Source organism: Struthio camelus, chromosome 1 (assembly GCF_040807025.1).
Source record: "Struthio camelus isolate bStrCam1 chromosome 1, bStrCam1.hap1, whole genome shotgun sequence".
NCBI classification, from domain to species: Eukaryota; Metazoa; Chordata; class Aves; order Struthioniformes; family Struthionidae; genus Struthio; species Struthio camelus.
In genome coordinates, this window is record NC_090942.1 from 140936058 (window position 1) to 140955160 (window position 19103).

Sequence of the window (19103 nt, forward strand, 5' to 3'; positions counted from 1 at the left end):
TCTTGAACATCTCCTCCTTCTTTCGGCAGTTCTGCAGTCACTGCTAGCCACCCACTGTTGAAATGTGAGATCCTATCAGGCTGTGCTAGTTCCCATGCTCCACAAAGTCTACTTTACATATGCAGATGGGCAGCAATCAATTTATGTCTTCCCAGTCTGAACTGGCTCTAATACCCTCCAAATTCAAAAACAGGCACATTTGCCTTAAAATCCTCCTTTTTCTTTTTTTTTTTCCTCTCTGAATGACCACCTCACATAGAACTGTTCCATCATCTAGAAGAGGTCCTTCAGCAGAAGGTAGTGGTACGTCTATGGTCTGGCATGCATAGAGACATGCAAAGCTTATGTGTCTGCTTAGGCAAAATAGCTACCTGAGCTAACTGGAATAAGTGACTTCCTCTCGCAGTACCGACATGGCATGACAAGCTGTTCGCAGCACATGCTCAGTCACTTCTGAAAAGCATTCCGCTTTTTTGTCTGTTTGTTTGGTGGTTTTTGCCTGTGTTGAGAAATACTGATACCTTTCCTCAGTTTCCTAGCTTTGTTGCATAGATTTCAGTGCTCCTGTGCTTCTAAATATGTAACTTTTCCCCTTCCCATAAAAATATGCTGAAAGTCAACCATATGAGCAACCTTTGAGAAACAGCAGTTTCCACTGCTGTTAGCTACTCTGGCAAAGGAGAGGTCAGACAGCCAGACTGCAAGTCTCTAACTGTGAGTGGGCTTTAGTGCAGCCGGTTACAAACTGTGCAAGTAGTGGTTTCAGACCAAATCTGTTCACATGGTGCTGCTGTCAAACCATTGACACCTGCCAGAGCTACACTGGATAATCTGTCCATCAAAATCATGAGCTACTTAGGATTTGGGTGGAGTTAGGGCTGGGCATGGGAAAAGAGCCTGCGCCTGGAAGGTGCGACAGCATTTGGTTGATTGGGATGATTCAGCCTGGGAGGTGAGGAAAAACATTGCACGTCCTGACTTAGCAAAGATATTATCTGATGCAACAAGTCGAGCTGAAACTCTAAAGGCGATTCTAATTCTGGCATTCTCAAAATTTTGAAAACTTAACCTCCATCTTCTAAGTTTGTTTCTTTGTAGTGTACCTATATTTTTAGGCCCAGACCACAATGAAATTAGTCAGCTTTATGCCATTTCTAGAGGGAATTTCCACTGACTCACTTGATCTGTTTTGATGGGAGTTCATCTGAGTAAAACATAAGTGAAAATAATGTTATTTGATTGGTTGGTGATGTAATTGTCAGGAAATAAAAATGTCTTCATAAGCTGTTGAGGTATTTTACTTACTTTTTGCTTTTGCAATTGATGGTGAAGACTTTATACTGAATTCTGAAAAATTTGCAATCTACATTGTCATGCAATGTTCCTGCTTTTTGATGGCCTTTCACATGCTATCTTTTTTTTTTTTTCTCCTGAGCTGCTGAGGAGGCAGCATGGAGTTAACAAAGCTGATTGATAGTCAAAACAGCTTTTCAAAGAGAGAAAAGCTCTGGATCTGGGGCAAGTAAAACACAAGGCAGGTGAGCTGGAAGTAGTGATATTTGGAAAAAACAGTATTTTACATTCTTTTTTTTCACCTGAGGATAATTGTTTAGGTTGCCTGGTCCAAGAATACTTTCCTTGTGAATCTCGCTCTGTAAAAGCATCATAAGACAGGAAATACAACATAGGAACAGGACATTTACCCTGTAATCTACATATATTATCATTAAGGACCAGAAATCATGAACATAATTCTTTGTACATGAGAACTCCTTCTATATGTTTCAAATTTGTAACTTTTCCCAAGCTGTTGTTCTTAAGAAGGCTGTTTAAAAAGAAGGAAAAAAAAGTCTTGTTGGCTTTTTAGGAGAAATACGTATATGAAAACTGTTATTTAAGACACGATACAAGTAGCTGGTACTGAAGAATATGCAGCAGAGTTCCTAATTTTTAGGACTAAGCTAACAGTGGTGGTATTTGCAGAAGATCTTTACAGATCTTTACAACATATGTTTCATTACCTGTTTGCAATCAGCAATGCTTATAAAAATAGGTTTTACATTTTTGGCATCACAGGGCTAACATATGCTTAAAGTATGTACTTTATTGAGCAGTCCTATAACCATCAAAAAATAAGAAATGAAAAGACTCAGTCATAAAAAGAACTTTCTGTTGGTCACAGGAACATGGATGTTGTGACAGTAGCCTGTGGAAAGATCTAGCTCCAGAAAATCTGCCCGAAGGAAGGAATCTTCACTGAAATGGAAACAAAAACTCCCTTCAGGTAAACATATTACTAATCCCTACTCTACTGTAACTAATGGCACCCTGGAGCAAATCATGCTCAAGGCGTCAGCCTTCCTTCATTTCGCAGACCTGAGGCCACATACTGCGTGCACAGATGATGCTAAGTGGCCCTTTTGTGGGTGTCAGATGACCAGGCTCCAGTCTCTGCAGAAGCATGAATAATTCTTGAAAATATAAAGAGCTTTGTTCTATACAGACCCTATTAGCTTCACTTTTAAAAATGTTTCTGGCCAATAGTTATACAAAGATATGCGATCATGTTAATTCAAACTCATTTGGCTGCAAATGTCAACACTAAAGTAAAAAAAGATGGAATTTCTTTGCGGTTTGCAAATGTGCAGCTAACTGCTAAGGAATTCTCTCTCTCTACCAGATACCAGCAGTGACAGCTAAGAGCAAATCAGAAACTTTCGTTAAAAATCAGCACCATGAAAGGTAGACAGTGTATGTAAATAATGATACTTGGTCTATTTTTATCACCTCTTTAATGGCAAGGAAATGAAAAGAAAATATGAAACTACTTGTGGAAACTCCTGAATCTAGAAAAACTAATTGCATCATTGAAACATGCGCTTTGTTAAATTTAGACAGATAGTGAATACTACACGGCAAAAATGCTTTTTTCACAACTCCTTTTACTGACAATTTGTAGAAAAAAACTTTGATCTTATAAATGTGAAACGTTTCAAATTTTCAGGAATAACGAGTTTCACATTCTAACATCAAAATTATTTTTTATTTTTAAATATTTCATCAGTTTGGTTACTGAAAGCTTTTTAAAAATTGACTTTAAAACTAAGCAGTTCAAATTACAGAGGTGAATTGTTTGTAAGACCTCCAAATTTAGTTGTTCCAAATTTTTCAGTTTATGAAGAATTTCAGGATTTGACATGCTTTCCATATTTGTTTGGAACTAATTGCTTAATGTTTTAGATTTTTTTTTCAAGGCAGAAACCTGTTTCTGCACAGCTTAAATTAAAAGGAGCAAAATAGTGGGAAAGCTCCTTTATTAATTGTTTTAACAAATTTTACACTTGTTAGATCAAACAAAATTCCAATTACATGGCTCTAATTCTATGTAGCTGAGAGAGGCATGGATTCAGTGCCTTATTTCATCTCTCTTAAATCACTGCTAAAATTACTATTGTTTCTCTTCAAATCTTAATTTAATTTTCCCTGTTCAGTTTGGTTTAGATTTTCTAGGGAGCCTTTGGGACGTAGAAAACTTTGAAAATCTCCTGCCTTTTGAATAGTTTGGGAACAAGTCACAGACGATCGAGGTGGAAGGAACACACAAACGAGCTGAAACAGGCAGCAAGGTTGCAGCAGGAGTAGTCACACTTGCTTCCTTTAGGATCTAGGATAGATGCCCACATCCGCAGGCTCCCCATAGAGTCAGTGGAGAGACGGGTACTCCCAGACATTAGAGTATGGCCCCTTTTGGAAAAGCCTATCTCCCTGACCATAGAGGATCCAAGGTGGCCAACATAAGTGTTTCTAGTGGCATGTTAGAACATTATCTGCCTGTGGAAGAAAAACGAAGGAACGATTTTTCAAGACTCAAAAACAAAATAAGTGCAAAGAAAACTGTCTAATTAGCACCAAATTAGAATGCCTGGAGAAGGACAAGCCCCTTGAAAGCATAACAGTTTAGCAGCAGCCTGTGTTATATGTCATTGTATTAAAACGGACTCCCTAAGCACATGCCCATAATTAATGGTGTCTATCACCAAGACTATCACCAAGCAAGGAGGAAAAGAAAGGTTAATTTTAGGAATATTATTATGTTCTTTCAGGAGGACAGAAGCGTCTCCCTTACAAGAGAAGCACTGTCTCCCTGTAACACAATTAATATTCTAAGGCGCAACCCTACGTCTCCTCTGATGAAACGCCTAAGTACCTCCTTGTGTACCTGCTCTGGGTTTCTTGTCTGTTATTAAATAGTTCTGTTTCAGCTACCTTAAATAAATGATGCTTAAACTTCCACCAGACAGGATAATGTACTAAAGGACAAGCAAGTGGCTGAGTACTTTGGTAGACAGAAAACTACTTGAATTGTAAAAAATTATTTCAAAAAGAACAATGAAAGTGGAAGAATAAATTCCTGGTGTGACAGATAGACAAGAAACACACAGAAATTCCACTGAGTGGAATGAGAAGTGGAAGTGAGAAAGTGAGGGCATAACTATTTAAGCTGTTTAAAACCATAATTATGTTTAGTAATATTAACAGGAAAGTGTTGAGAAAAGTTTTCCCCAAACCACCCATATATTATTACATGTATGGATATGATCTTCCATTTTTATAATATTATCATATCTCGTAAAATCAGGCTTTTTAGTTTCTGCCTCTTCCAAACTTCCACAGACCTTTCAGTACAAAAACTATTTTCCAGTGAAATTACAAAAATACCTGCACAAAGCAGGTAATTTCCTGTGTGGATATAGCAGTTTCTAAGCCAATGATTCTTCTTTCTGTCCCATCACTTAGTGAAGTCTGTATGCAACCTACTGCACCACCTGTACATTTCTGTGAGCCCTGCTGTTTCTGGACTCTGCCAGAAAAGGCCCTTAGCCCAGGGGCTCTTTGGCCAGAGCCGCTCCCAACACTTCAGTGATCATGAGCGCAGCAGCCCTGGCTCCAGGAGGAGAAACTCTAAAGGTCTGGATTCACTATGCTCTGTCCTGTTTAATCTCCTACTATTGCACAGATGAAATCAGTTACCAGCCATGGGATGCTTATATTAGTGTTTACATACAGCTATTTTAAGAAATCAGTAATAGCACAGGCACATTCAGAAGCATCCCCTTTAAAGACCAGTTGTACTAAATAATCTAACTCTAATCTAATCTAACTAGACAGAAAGGTTGCTTACTGTATGTGATGAAGAAACTGAGGTAAATGAGGTTGTTGGCCTTAGGAAAAAGTTCATTAGCAAGCTGGGATAGCTTGCTGTGTTGAATCAAAAGTGTCTGAAAGGAGGAAATGCTGTTGGCAAGATTATTATACATTTATCATCATTATTATATCTTAAGTGTATTATTTATTATACGTAAGACTTTATATTTTTAGCTTAGATGCTGTATTTTGAATTTTGAAACTGTTGCTGTTCTCTCCATTCAAAGTACCGTGGTTCATTGTCTTCATGAGCAGTTAATTTAATTTGGATAAATGCTGTGGACCACCAAGGAGTACGTGGCTGAGAGCATCATGAGTTTTGCTGTGGGATAAGACAAGAAACACTAGACTGTAAAAGTTTTTAAACTGATCTACGTAAGTATTATCTCCATCTTTCCACGAATAGCTAAGATGGTTTACATCAAACACTAACTTTTCCAGAGAGTTATTGACTAAAGTCATCTCTCTGGGTGTAAAACAGCATTGTAACTTAAGTTTTAAACTTTCAGGTCATAGAATCACAGTGCAGCTGAGATGGGAATGTGTCTCTAGAGATTGTCTGGCCCAAGCCCTCTGCTGAGCAAGCAGGGTCAGCTAGAACAGGTTGCTCAGCACCATGTCCAGTTAGGTTTTGAATATCCCCACAGGTGGAGACTCCACAGCCTCCCTGACCTGTTCCTGACCTATTTGACCACCCTTAGAGTAAAGAAAGTTTTTTCTTATGTTTAAATGAAATTTCTTGTGTTTCAGTTTGTGTGCCATGTTTCTCATCCTGTAACTAGGCACCACTGAGAAGAGTCTGGTCCCTCTTCTTTACATCTTCCCATCAGGTTTTTATAAACATTGATTAGATTGCCCTTGACCCTTCTCTTCTCCAGACTGAAGAGTCCTGGCTCTCTCAGCCTCTCCTCCCATGACCGATGCTCCAGTTTCTTAATCATCTCTGTGGCCCTTTGCCGGACTCGCTCCAGTAGCTCCAGGTCTTTTTTGTACTAGGAAGCCCAGACCTGGACACATCACACCAGGTGTGTAAATCTCACCAGGTTTGTGTAGAGGAGAGCCACCTCCCTCGACCTGCTGAAGATGCTCTTTCTGATGCAGCCCAGGGTGCCATTGGTCTTCTTTGCCACAAGGGCACATTGCTGGCTCACGGTCAACATGGTGTCCACCAGCACCCAAGGTCCTTTTCTGTCAAGCGGCTTTCCAGGCAGTCAACCCCCAGCATGTGCTGATGCTTGGAGTTATTCTTCCCCAGCTGAAGGACTTTGCACTTCCTTTTGTTGAACCTTATGAGGCTTCTCTCTGCCCATTTCTCCACCTTGTCAAGGTCCCTCTGAATGACAGCACAACCACCTGGTGTATCAGCCACCCCTCCTAGTATTGTATCACCTGCAAACTTGCTGAACTGCATGCTATCCCATCATCCAGGTCATTAATGAAGATGTTGAACAGTATTGGATCCAGTATCGACCCCTGGGGTACATGACTAGACTGGCCTCCATATGGATTTTGTGCCACTGATCACAACCCTTCCAGCCCAGCAGTTCAGCAAATTTTCCTCATCTTCCATTTATCTAGCCCATTCTGTCTATGATGATGCCATGGGAGACAGTGCTAAAAGCCTTACTAAAGTCAAGGTACACAACATGCACAGTTCTCCCATTGTCCACTGAGCCAGTCATTTCATCAAAGAAAGTATCAGATTGGTCAGGCAAGATTTCTCTGTGGCTGACTACTCCCAATCACTTTTTTGACCTTAGTATGTTGGGAAATAATTTGCAGGGTTATTTGCTCCATCACCTTCACAGGGATTGAGGTGAGGCTGATTGGCCTTTAGCTCCCTGGTTCCTCCTTCTTGCCTTCTTGAAGAGGTGAACATTTACTCTCTTCCAGTCCTCAGGAGGCTTCTCCGATTGCCATGACTGACCTTGCAAAGATCATCAAGAGTGACCTCACAATGACATTGACCTGCTTCTTAAGCACTCATAGATGTGTACCATTAGGTCCCATGGACTTGTGTATATCCAGTTTGTTTAAATGTTCCCTAACCTGATCCTTCTCCACCAAGGGTAAGTCTTCTTTGCTCTCACTGGTTTGAAAGGCCTGGGATTTCTGAAGGCTGGTCTTGCCAGTGAAGATCAAAGCAAAGAAGGTGTTGCATACCTCAACCTTTTCCGTGTCCTTTGTCATCAGGTCTCCTGACCCATTTAGCAGTGGGCCCACATTTTCCCTCATCTTCTTTTTGCTGATAATATTGCTGTAGAAGTCTTTTGTGTTGCTTTTCACCAGATTCAACTCCAGATGGGCTTAAGCTTTCCTAAACACACTCAATGTCTTTGTACACCTCCTGGGTCACCCGTACCAGCTTCCACCTGTTTTACACTTACTCTTTATGTTTGAATTTTTTCAGGAGCTCCTTGTTCATCCACGCAGGCTGCTTACTGCCTTTACTTGATTTCCTGCTTGTCAGGATGGACCATTCCCGAGCTTGGAGAGGGTGATCCTTGAAAATCAACCAGCTCTCTTGGACCCCTCTTCTCTTCAGGGCTGTTTCCTATGGGATTCTTCCAAGCAGACTCCTGAAGAAGCCAAAAGTCTTCTCTCCTGATGTCCAGAGTTGTGATCCTGCTTTTTGCCCTGCTCCGTCCTCTCAGGATCCTGAACTCTACTGTCTCATGCTCACTGCAGACAAGGTTGCCACTGACCTTCACATCCCTGACCAATTCTTCCTTTTTTGTAAGTATCAGCTCCAGCAGAGCAACACTCATCATCAGCTCTTCGATCATCTTTCTCAGGCAGTTGTCATTAATACACTCCAGAAACCTCTGGGTGTGCTTGTGCCCTGCAGTGTTCTCCCTCCAGCAGTTATTAGCATGGCTTAAGTTCCCAATGGGACCAGGGCTTGCAAAAAAGAGGCTTCCTCCAGTTGTCTGGAGAAAGCCTTGTCTACTTCTCTTTTCTGACCAAGCAATCTGTAGCAGACACCCACCACAACAACATCAGGGTTGATCTGCCCACTAATCCTGATCTACAAGCTCTCAGCTGGCCCCCGACCCATCCCCAGGCAGAGCTCCATGCATTCCCACTGCTCTGCCACATACAGGGAAACTCTGCACCCTCACCATCCTGACTGGTCCTTCCTGAAGGGCCTGTATCCATCCATGTCACCACTTTACTTGTGTGAGCTATCCCACCATGTCTCTGTGATCCTGATGAGATCATAGTCCTGCAGCTGCACGTGGACCTCTGATTCCTCCTGTTTGTTCCCCATGCTGCATATGTTCATGTACAGGTGCTTCAGAAAGGCACTGAGTCATGCTGATTTCCCAGAGAAAGTGCGAGAGCTTCTGCCATCACGCTGCTCTCTCAGTAGTTCCTTATTTGTGTGGATATATTTGAGGTAGGCCCCCCCTTAGCCCTTTTTTGTTGTTTTGAAGGTCTCAAAAATATATAAATAAAACATAACTTATATCTTATTCCTGGAACAGTAAAGTTGTGCTTGTTTTCACTGAGCTCCAACACCCTTAAAGTGGGCATTTCATGAAAAGCATAATAATAAACGAAGGCCAGTTTATTACTAGACAAAGCTAAATATTTCAGTTCAGGTTGGAAGATAAAACTGGTGCCGTTCAAAGCTTGGCTAATGTGATTAAAATACAAGTTTAAACACAACATCCTCTAAAACACCTTCAAATTGCTGCTTGTCAGGGAAGAAAAGCACTGTTTCAACTTTGAAAGGTTTATCATACATGTTGCACTGGGTTTCGACCAAAGACATATCATCATCGGAACTACCTTCTGGCAAGGTCATATTATGTACTGAAAGCTCCAAATCTATGTCTGTTGAACAGCTTTGGACTCCGTGATTTTTGACTGGTTTCCTACTAATAGAACTGTGATATCTGTGATAAAGGTGATATTCTGCTGCCAAGAAGGAAATTGTACTTAGCCTAGCAAAAAGACTGAGATCAACATGCTAGATAAACAGGACTTCAAAACTGAGAGCTGCTGGATTTGTAAGATCTCTGAAGGGCTTTAGCTGTTTATAATTAAGTCCTTGTGAGCCAAACCTCTTAACTGAAGTTGCTGGAGAGAAGCAGGTTACAGTACTTGTTAGACACTTTTATATACCTAGGATTATACTTTTCTTCTGTAATTAAAAGATGAATCAAGAAGCTATGAGGCAGCTAGAGTAAAAACTCACCTAAGGCCATTTCCTTTATTAAGAAGTTAAACTTAAGAGCAGTGCTTTTTAGCCAAGAAGCTAGCTGGGAGGTGTCGTAAGAGAGAGACTTAAATTTCCCCTGCACTGGGGAACAAGAGACCGTGCTTGGGTGGTGGAGACCTCAGGGCAGCCCACAGGGATGGGCAAGTGGGAACCTCGGCCAGCACCTGCCTGCCCCCAACCCGGGAGGCCCCAGCACCGCCCCCTGGGACAGGTCTTATCCTGACCCCCATGGAAATTGTCCTAGGGATGAGAGCAGTTTCCTTGAAAAGCTAGTCAGGTTGTTCACCCAGCATGACAGCATGGGCATGGTTGTGAGGTATGGATGAAACAATGGTCTGTGAGGAAAGGTTTTTCACAGGGATTGCTGTAAAACCAATTCCCATCTGAGTAAAGTTCTTGCACTGCACAAGTGCTGAAAAAATGTTGCTGACAGAAAATACGCAGTTATTTCTCAAACTCAGAGTAGTTAAAGGAAATGGAAACCCAGCTGGTATTTTACATAAATGGTTTTCATCAACCAGCAATTCCCTAGGATTTGCTGGGTTAGCAAAAGCTTCATCTTCCCCTGCCATCCCTTTCTTGCATAAATCATGAGGCATTTCCATTGCCTTTGGATAATGGTTCCTGTTTAGATTTACTTTCATCAGCTTATTCAGGTCCTGAAAAGAATATTTTAAAACTTTCTTGTGAAAGTTGTTTGAGAGTTTCAGTTCAGTTTCATCACTGTTCACTCTTTTCAGGTGATGCATGCTACAGCCAAGAATGACAGTGGAATTGTTCACAGCAGGGTTTTGGATACTTGGGCACAGCCAGAACGTCTGAAATACCAAAGTAGGAGACATATAGACTTGTGACTGAGTCATTCAAATTGCATTTAAAAAAGAGAATGTGATTTTGCCATTTATAGGTACTTAGCATTAGCACAACACTTCAGAAAAGTCCTATCATAAGTATACCTATTCACAGACTGAGATTTTTCCAAGACATTTGTAGCACCTGTTTTGGCTATTCCATACAAACAATTTAAAACCGGTCAGTGGTTTAACAGTTTTATAACGGTCCATAAAAATGAGATCTCATCCAGATATTCATTTGGGTATCCTAAAGGGAGACATCTAACCTTCTTCCACGCCCTCTTCCTGCATACAGACAAATGCAGGCCACTGATATCCCTTCTCCTATAGTGGTGGAACATAAACGAGACCCTGTCCAAATATTAGCACGGGCACTACGCCTGGGCTTCCAAGGACTAGAGATACCTTAGGCCTTGCCTTCCCAATTTTCCTCCTAGCTTGGAAGGCAAGAGAAACCTTGGAGTCTGTCTTGCAAGTATTTATACATACCCATCTGAAAATATCAATTTTTTAGACATCTTAAAGAAAACTGTGAAGGAGATATATTTTTCTCATTTTCTCCAAATGTTAGTTGCACTGTAAGTAAAAGGCATATAAATCACTCATGAAGGCATCAGCGATGGTTTAACATCAGCTAACCAGCTCTGAAAGAGGCATATATCTAGCAAATAAAATACTGTGTAATCTTAGACAGCAAAATCCTGAACAAAAGCTGCATGATTTCTATCTTTTCTAATTCAAGGTTACTTTTCATTGAAACCTGTACGAACAGACATGCACACACACACACACACACACACACACACACACACACACAACTATATATATACCAGATACATATGTGTATATTCATTATTTTTTACATAGGGCTAGCTGATGTTTGTTGGTAGAGTTGATGTACTTTTCTCTGTAATTTTCTAGTTTGTAGGCTGGATGGGGGGATTGTTTTATTTTTTTAAAGTAACCTGAAAAAGGACAGAAATGTCTAGATTAGAGCATTATATTGCAGGAGAAGGAGAGTTACATACTGCAGACCATAGCACAGAGCTCAAATGTCTGAGCTAAAGAAACACATTGCAAAATTGATAGGTTCTTGTCCTCTCTTTCAGGCTGGGCATTACAGGAAGTTTCTTTGTGGGTGAATGTTGTATCTACGGCTTATATAGGCAGAGAGAATGCAGTCCTGTTCCTAGTTCAAAATAGGGCATTCAGTGGAGAGAAACTCCTTTGCTTCTTTTCTCTTTGCATTTCCTTTTTTTTTTTTTTTTAATTCCCCATGGAGTTTATTCTTCTGTTAACTTTTGTTCTCATTTTCCCAAAATTGTGTGCTCCCAGCACTGCCTATCTCCCAATACCTTCTTTTTTCTTACAGCTGCCTGGACAAAACTAGGAAAACAGAGAGAAGACCAGCACGGTTTCTAGCAGTTGATTAGCACTTATTCATTGTATTAATAAGTCAATCTCTGACAATCTCACAATCTTTTGGAAAAAAGAGTGAAACCCTGGAAGACCACTTTGCACCATTGGAAGAAACTCACAGGGCTCAAGTGCATGCTAGGGTCCTGCAGCGGTAGGATTTTTCTGAAATGAAAATGTCTGGGTGACCCTAAGAAAAAAATCACATGCCACCTTACAGAGGAAGGCAAAAAACAAGTGAAGGAGGGAGGAAATACATGGCCTGCAAGACAACGGAAATCACAGACCGTTTAAAACGGGGGGGTAATCCACAGCAACCCGGGAGACAGGAGGTTTTTCAACACCAGAGCACCTGGCCAACACTTTGGGAGATCGCCTGTTTTCTCTGCACAACAGTTACTGTTCATGCAAACAGGACGTTAAGATTAAGCTGGTATATTCTGAATTACACATACTTACTGTTGGTTGTGTTTGTTGAGGTATAAGCTGAAATGCGTGTACCAAATAAACCTCTAGAGTTATGTCTCAAGTTAGAAAACTTGTCAGTGGAGGATGCAAGCTAGGCAAATGAATTCAATTTCAATGAGGATCTTTTCAGAGCAAGGATTGCAGGGTTCACCTGGGTTTTCATTCCTAGTGTAAGGAAATTAGATGCCTCTCTGAATTTATATCAACAGCACAGACAATAGAACCTACTAAACAGAAACAGGATTTATTGCTAATGGAAGATGAAAAATCTGGAAATCTTTCATCTCGTAGACAGGTTGATCAGGCTTGTGTTACAGATAGCATATAAGAATGTGTTTGCATTGCTATTATCATGATCCAAAGCCAACGGAAGTCAGTAAAATTTCTGTCATTGCATTACAGGATCAGGATTATAGTACAAGCATTCAGTCATCTTTATTTCCCTGGTCAGCTTTGTTCCTTCCCCTTTTGTGGAAGAAAGGTTAAGTATCATGGAAAGAGAGATATGTCAATCTCAAAATTATAAAGGTTTGAAATACAATAATATTTACAAGGAAAGAAAGAAGCCAAAAAGTTAGGAAATGTTAAAGAGTATTATTATACAAAAAATACATGCAGAGCATAAGAAGAGAAGCCTTTCAAGTGTTACAGACAAGATTCAGATAGAGGAACAAAGAGGAAGAAAAATAGGGAAGAAGGTGAAGAGATAAAAGAGGTGAAAAGACTAACATCAGAGCATAGTCATTAATATTGTGAATAAGTGGTAATACAATAGCTATTCCACTGACTAGAAACCATGGGGAAGATTATGCTCTCTGCAACTGGAATACACCAAAATACAATAAAACCGAATTTCAGTAAATCAAGAACAACCAACATACCAAAATGATGAATAAAAGCATTTGAATTTTAGAATAGTCTTAAACAATGATGCAAAATATCTATAAAGCAGCATTACTCTGCTTCAGTGGCAATAAGAGTCAATATTTAATTAAAATATAATGTTGCATAATCAAATATTTAAACACTTTTAAGAAGTATTGGAAAGTTCTTATGGTTTTCACCATAACAAGGTTAGCTAGGTGACTTTCTAAAGACAATTTCAACTTGCTAAATACTAAAAAGTACACATTTTTATAAAATTCTTTTTCCTGAAGTGTGATGATTTTCCAGTTGGGAGCTGTGAGGTTGTGATTCCAACAGCGTATACACAAAGCCGCATGGGAACAAAAATCAGTGTTAAGAACGAACAGACTTAGCCTCTGATTTCTTAGATTCTTGGCAGCATTGTACCTGCTTTAAAAATAAAAATCATCGTTCCCTTTATTTATCTGTCATAACTGAAGTAATTATAATAAAATTTAGCAAAAGATATGCACTATAGTGGCAAAACTGGAAGCAGTTATCTACTGATCAACTGACCCAGAGGGTCCAGTGCATAGACAGAAGTGATCTGTGGTTTTCTACTGCCTGTCCTGGAGTAGCTCGAAGTCACACTGTCTTTAATAGTGTCGTTTCTGTACTTGCCTGCTATGGGAGTATACTAGCTAATTCTAATGCCAAAATATGGCCAAGTGGGCCATAGCAGAGCAGTGAGTTTTTCAGTCAGGGAAGCCCACAAAGCCGATGTCATTCAGAAGATAAAGCACAAACAAGAGGACATGATCTGTACATTGACCCCACACCACTCCACACTTACCTGCTTAGTACCTTAAGTCTATGTAGACGTACATTTAAGCATCAATGCAGGCCAACCCCATGCTTCCCAAATGTGTTTTTTATTTAAAAGGCAAAGCTTACATATGTGTACATTTATGTCTATTGATCTTATATGTCGTAAAAATACAGAACACGGTGGGCACCACTAGAGGCTTCACAGATTATGTAAAAGCGTATTATTTTCCAGAGCAATGATGAAAATTTTACAGTGAAGAGAAAGCAAATATGATAAGAATGACTTCGATATGCCCATGCCAAATATTTATTATAAATAAAAGTATTTGCAGAGTGCCCATAGCTTTGTGTATAGTTACAACTGCATAATTTATTTCTACCAGCTTCAGACAGCTTTAACAGCTCCTTCTTTTTCTTTCCCTTTTACAGTCTATTTAGAGAAAGAAAAATGCCCAGATGCTTAACAGTCAAAAGAACCATAAAAGCTCTTTTCACTGAATAGCTGGGGTCAGTGGGTCAGCATATCATGTGCTGAATTGTTCCAGGCTCAGTTCTGGTGGCATTTGGGAAATTATATTACTTACAATTACATTTGATGTTACGAAGTTATTTTCATAACATTTACTCTGAAAATGGCTGTATCATTAATGAGTCCCTCAGTGCGGATGCGCCTCACTGAGATATTTATAAAAGCCTCATAAAAGAGATAGAGACACATAAGGGAGGAGAGAGCGAGAAGCGGACAGGCTTTTAGAGCAGTGACAGACTCCTTCGTTATAAGGTGTCAGACCAGACAGTCCGTACGATTTCTATGTGCTTACCTGAACGGTAAAAGACTGTCAGACACCTAAAAGAAGGATGAATAAGAAAGAGGAATCTCATACTCTGGGAGCTGGATGATTTCTAGTGACCTATCCTATTTTCACTTTGCTTTTTTTTGTTGTTGTTCTTTTTTTAGTGAGAGAGAGAGGTGTTCCCACTGTTGCTGGGATCATGGTGTGTTACCTACCTGCAGAGCCAGGAGGGTCACAGCTTCAGTGAGATTCAAAGAACAGAGAAGCTTACACTACTCGTGAGCCTGAGGAGTCAATAGTGGACCCAAGAGAGCACCAAGACAGCAGACTCCAGCTTTCAGAAGGAAGCTTGAAACAGAGAATTTGCACTGTAGAAATGTATTCAGAGCCCTCAAGAAATGGAAGTCTTTGAATTCTGACCGAGCCACAGAGGCAATACTTTTTTTCCCTCTCTTGCTGATAATCTGGGCAGTAGCTTGCTCTGGTGTGAGGCAAGCTATTCCCACTGTGTCAAGATTTCAGCAGGAGTTTGAATGAAACCTCTGAGCCCCTCCTCCACTCTGTTAAACATAATTGTAAACTTAAGGACAAATTCACAGCTCAGGATTTGCAGTAGATCCTAAGTAAGGAAAGAAGCTAGAAAGTTCAGAATGAAAAAAAAAAAAAAAAAGATTAACTGCAAGCCACTAAGTTTGCATATTCCTACCCTCTATTTAGAAAATAAACAAAAAAAGGCGGGGAAGTGAGTTTACTATTTTTGCCACTGGCACGACTTCAGCAATCCTATCATCATACAAGCCATTCCCAGGGCAAACTTCTTTTCTGATCAATCTTTCCAGAGGAGCTAGCTTGGTTCCACCTCTCAACAGCTCATTATATGATGATTCTACCTTGCTGTACGTGTGAGTATCATGCCAGTTCAAGCTGACTGCATTATCATTGAAGCTAAAGAAGGAGACTACCAAGAACTCTGCAGACGATTTGGTCTTGCAGACAAGCTGCTTCATTAGAGGCTTAGGAAAGAAGATGTGCCAAAAGTGCAAGTAGGAGAGAACACGGACAACCAAGTCTGAGACTGTGTTCCACAAAAAACTCTCTTCTACACTTAACTGCCCAAGAGTGCATCAGTACTCATTTCTGCACAAATATGTACATAAGCCAAGGGGAAATACGTAGGGTAGGTGTATGCATCTGACTGCTACTTACATGCCCACAGAAGCTGCAATCATCTCCCAATAGACCTCCGATAGGCACCTATCTCACAGCTCTGCCCACTCTGGATTCACACCCTCAGCATACCCATGTCTAAGGACCCTGAGAGTCCTCTCAAAGTCTGTTAGGAAAACACCAGTAGCACTGAGTCCAGCACAAAACCTAGTGGTCTCAGTCACTTTCAGACAAGAATAAAAGGTTGCCACTGATAAAATAGCTGAGTGCCTCTGATAATGGCACATCCCCAGGAGAGGGAAATGCCTCAGCCTGGTTCCCTCCTCATAATACTGACAAGGCGCTGAGACAATCCCTATTTCTTGAATTGCCACTCTCTTTGGGAAGTGTCCTAGCCAAAAGGCAGAGAGGCACAGGGCTTCCCTCTCCTTACCATGTCTTAGGTTCCCTGGCTCTTGCATTCCTTCTTCTCACAGCAGCCCAGTTTGAAGAACGAGGGCAGGGGCTGTTTTTACCCTAGTCTTCTTTATAAAACAGAGCTTGGGGAATTTCCTGGAAGGTGAGAACTGCATTTCAACCTCTTCAGGTAAAGGGCTTAGAAACCAGGTACTCTTTTTCTATGGAAGTTCTATAACCCCTGGACTACTGTGCAAAAGATGGGCATGACCATCACCTAGTTGATGTACCTCATCTAAGTGCAGGAAGTCTTACTGAATTTCAGCCTCACCAGGAACACTCACATTGCTAAATAAAAGAGGGCTGGGGATGAATGGGGCATGGGGTACCTGACCAGCCTCTTCCTAAGTTGTTAGGAACAATGTTAGTTCATTCCTTGGCACTGTTTTGGATTGCTTTAACTAGTTCTCTCCAAAGTTGAGCTTCTCAGAGGAGACTGGCTATAAGTAGTGTGAATGCTGCCAGGCATTACTGCCTCTTGGCCGGAGGTCAGGAATCAGACCCGGCCCAGTTTTATTCCTCTACATGTATAGACATACCAGCATCTGCTCGGTCAGGTAGTTAGATGCAAAAATCCCAGCAGATGGGCAGGACTGCACACAGGCCTTTCTCCCTGTATGCATTTCGTATGACCTGGCATAAGGATGCCTCTATTCAAAATACTGCCTGTTATGACCTCTGTCATGAGGTGCCTTTCTCTCCCCTGTACACTGTAGAAGAAACCTAGCTGGAGATTGTGAATGCAGTCCTCTAAAATGGCTGCTGACTTGCAGATAGTTGTCATTTGCAGCTTATATACCTAGGCAGCTTTGGGTTTCAGCTGGGCTGGAAGTAATTAATTTTATTGCCTCTGAGTATCTGGTCAACCATACTTCCACACAGGGAGGAGAGCCATAGCTGAAAAGGCTGAATATTGAGGTCCACAAGTGGACTAAACCTGGGCAAATGATCCTCATCGTTGCATGTAACCAATGCCAGAGAAGGGCAGGATGACCTGAGATGTTCAATAACAGTATCTCATCAGTAATAATAGTAGCTTGAATATTGACTGGGCACTGTTAAAGATTTTGACAGGACTCCCGTTGGCAAAACGAGGGTTCTGTGCCTTTCATCTCGGTATCTCAAAGCACTTTACAGATACCAAATGATTTACAAAGCAATTCTCATTATCTGCAGATTGCGCAGATGATTAAAGAAAAGAGTAGAGAGGCTTAGAGAGTACTTCTGGGTCACTCAGAACTAGCAAACAAATACCTTGCACATAAGCAGTAAACACTCTTAAAAGTAAAAATTTCTTTGAACTGTAAGGTGATGAGTTTCCCTGCATATCTCATAAGTAGCATCTGGCCTCATCATCACAAACATGTAGGCAACGGTTTCCCAGAAAAAAAACCTTGTCACAGCAGCAAAGTAACAGAAAACATCACCAGATATCATATACACCACTCACTTCCTCAACACCCCTTCATGTTGCACGGTGTTACCTGTGAGCCCTGCTGGTTTTGGCCTCTGCCAGAAAAGGCCCGTTTCCTCCAGGAGAAATTGCACTCAGTGATCACCCACCCGCTCAGTCACCGCTGTCGCTCGGGTGTCGTACTCAGTGTGCATGTGTGCTGTAGAGAGCGTTTTGTGTGGCTGAGGACATACAGCCAAGCATTTTGGCTGACAGGAGCAGTAGGTGTACCAGGCATCCTGGTGCGGTGTTTTGCAACTGCTGTCACAACAGTGCTGATAGCTGCAAAGACTGAAACATGAAGTAAGACACCTGCAGCTCTGCAGAGCAGCATAGGTAGCGTTATTGTTTACATGGTTGTCAGGATTTGCACAACTGACTGTTTTTGCTTTGTGTGGTATGCAAATGTTGAGAGACTGTCCATTTTGTGAAGCCATTATTTTGCCAGGGATACTCAAGGGCCGGGGGGGGGCGCGAGCAGTCTACTTTTAACTGTAACCAAAGTCTTTTCAAGCCTTACAGGCTTGCCGCCTACCTTACCATGTTGCTATTCAGATCAAGGTACTGAAGATGGCCTTTTTCAGCAAAATCTCCCACAAAAATCTCTGAAATCGTGCTAGGCCTTATCAGCAGTCAGCTAGGAGTCTCTGAGGAAGTATCAATGGTCATGATAAGGCCAATGCTCTGATTAGTCAGCTTCCCACAAGTAAATGCACTGAAGGGTGCTAAGTAAAAAGCTTTTAGCTCATTGCTTTTCATAACTAGCGAGTCAAGTTTCCAGGGAAGGCTCAGAAATGCTCCAGTGAGGTTTTTTACCTGTTTATTGTAGAATTTATCAAGATGTGTTAGGCTATTGAGATTCTTTAAAAATGCATGTCTGTCTTGTTATCTGTTGCTCCATTAAACTTTGAAGTGGTTTCCTTTGAACATTGATTCCTCAGGAGAATCACTGCTTAGGTGGCTGTCTGTACATGTAGAAAATGTGATCCAAAACAAGCTAAAAGCCTTTAGCCAGAGGAGATTTTCAGTAAATGCCAGCTGGAGCGTGACCCCTGCCTGTTGTGTTCAAGTCCAATACTTCTAGATTTCAAAGTTCTTGAAATGCAAACCTACCGGCCAAATGCAATACATTATTTGATATAGAGCTGCAAATATTTGAATCTAGTTAGATTGAATTCAGTGCCATTCAAAGCCTGGCTAATGCAATTTGCAGACAAATTCAATCAGGCTGTTTCCCAAAAGCTTATTAACCGATCTGAGTGTAAACTGACCTGAGTTAACGAATGTGAGGCCTCTGAAGCTCCGATCTAGTGCTTTGCTATGTCAGGTATGCTGTGGTCTGAGAATAGATAAAAGAAATAGTCCATGATTTTGTCCCAGTGAGTGCA

The 19103-nt window shown here is 41.0% G+C and overlaps 2 long non-coding RNA genes across 6 annotated transcripts in view; one reads left to right on the forward strand and one right to left on the reverse strand.

Moving 5' to 3' along the window:
* LOC138062399 (uncharacterized) overlaps positions 1 to 11125 on the forward strand; it is a 36420-nt gene extending 25295 nt beyond the window's left edge. The window contains exons 2-4 of one of the 3 annotated variants that reach the window (XR_011136449.1): positions 2183 to 2284; positions 5433 to 5580; positions 7616 to 11125. This is a non-coding gene — a long non-coding RNA (uncharacterized lncRNA). Of the gene's footprint in view, positions 1 to 2182 lie in introns of all 3 variants that reach the window. The other 2 variants (XR_011136447.1, XR_011136448.1) reach the window with 2 other exon arrangements.
* Positions 1 to 19103, reverse strand: part of LOC138062397 (uncharacterized) — a 49475-nt gene that overhangs the window by 26606 nt on the left and 3766 nt on the right. For all 3 annotated transcript variants that reach the window (XR_011136445.1, XR_011136446.1, XR_011136444.1), the window contains exon 2: positions 18987 to 19054. This is a non-coding gene — a long non-coding RNA (uncharacterized lncRNA). The remainder of the gene's footprint in view (positions 1 to 18986; positions 19055 to 19103) is intronic.